This window comes from Lissotriton helveticus, chromosome 2_1, assembly GCF_964261635.1.
Source record: "Lissotriton helveticus chromosome 2_1, aLisHel1.1, whole genome shotgun sequence".
Taxonomy (NCBI): Eukaryota; Metazoa; Chordata; class Amphibia; order Caudata; family Salamandridae; genus Lissotriton; species Lissotriton helveticus.
The window spans coordinates 1,404,361,001-1,404,362,528 of NC_136059.1; the positions used below are offsets into that span (position 1 = coordinate 1,404,361,001).

A 1,528-nucleotide genomic window follows, 5' to 3' on the forward strand; every position below is an offset into this window, starting at 1 on the left:
ACAGTAAGTCAGGCTGAGTCCGTCCAAGTGGGTCGGCTCCAAAAGAGAAAAGTCTCTGTCTGGCGAGCGCTTTTTTTTCTATTTCATGAGTGCCGGTTGCAGCGAACAAGTGTCAGTACCGAGGAGGGCGGACTGCTGTCAAGCCGCGAGTTCTGTCTACGACTGCAGAGCTGTGAGGGCGCAAGCGCTGCTGCCGTTGGTACAAAACCGGTATACTAAGAGACATACAGCTTTGTGATACCAAAAAGCCTTTCGTGACATCAAACGCCGGCCGTTGGTGGCTTCACTAGTGCTTGACCGCCGCGACAGAGGACGCGTTTCCCGTGGGCCATGGCTCAGACCCGGGGTGCGCAGCGGCAGCCGGTGTATATAAAAAAGACTTTAGACGGAGCCGCTGACTTACGGTACCCCTCAGGGCCCGGGGCCCCCAGAGCAGCAGCAGCAAAATTGGCGTGCGGCCCGAACATGGTGCCGCTGCTGTGCATGTTGGCGCTGACCTTCATCTTCTTCAGCGTGGAGGTGGTGGTGAGCTGCCTGACCGCCTCGCTGGCCATGCTCTCGGACTCGTTCCACATGCTGTCCGATGTCATTGCGCTGGTGGTGGCCCTTATCGCCGTGCGCTTCGCTGGCCGCACCCAGGCCACGGATAAGAACACGTTCGGCTGGATCCGCGCAGAGGTGATTAGAGCGCTGGTCAACGCCGTCTTCTTGACTGCGCTCTGCTTCACCATCGTGCTGGAGGCCATCGAGCGCTTCTGCGAGGTGCACGAGATCGAGCAGCTGCTGATGGTGATATGGGTGGGTGCCGGCGGACTGTTCGTCAACCTGGTGGGGCTGTATATGTCCCATGGGGGAGCCGGCCACGGCCACTCGCACAGCGGTGGTGGTGGCCACGGGCACTCCCACGGCCCCAAGAACAGTCCACAGAAGCGGGAGAGGAGCGCCGGCGACAGGGAGGCTATTGACCGGGAGGAGGCCAATACCCTGGTGGGGAACAGTAGCTCCAACGGGGTCGGCAGCGCCCAGAATTGTGCCGGAGCTAACGGTGTGTATGTGACAGGAGAAGTGATAGCTGTAGCTCGTAGGGTGGGTAAGGAATCTGCATCAAGCACGAAATGGGGGCACGTGAGGTCAGGGGTGTATAGTTTGAACCTTGAAGACGAGGACACAGCTGCTGACCAGTACTGTAGAAGTGCACCTATGGTGCACGACGGGGAGGGGAGGGGACACAATTGATAAATAAGGGGGTTAGAACTAACCGGAGTATTGCATTTATTATCACCTGTGTTGGAGTCATAAGACATGATAGTGTGGGCACTAAATTTTGGTTCACGATTTCCATGCCGACGTGCGAGCACAAAGCAGTGGGGTTGTAAGTAATCTGTATATGTACACAAGATACTGCATATAACTGGACAGATGGGACACATATACGTTTAAGGGAACAACAGTTGAGTCAGTTAGACATTACCAAATGTCACCATAGTCACGCTGTTGACTGGTTAATGATTTTAAACACCGTTGGTTA

General features: G+C 55.8%; 1 pseudogene; it reads left to right on the top strand.

Annotated features, from left to right (window-relative positions):
- Window positions 1-330: 330 nt before the first annotated feature.
- On the top strand, window positions 331-1,236 carry LOC144820263 (proton-coupled zinc antiporter SLC30A1 pseudogene; annotated as a pseudogene).
- The last annotated feature ends 292 nt before the right edge of the window (window positions 1,237-1,528 follow it).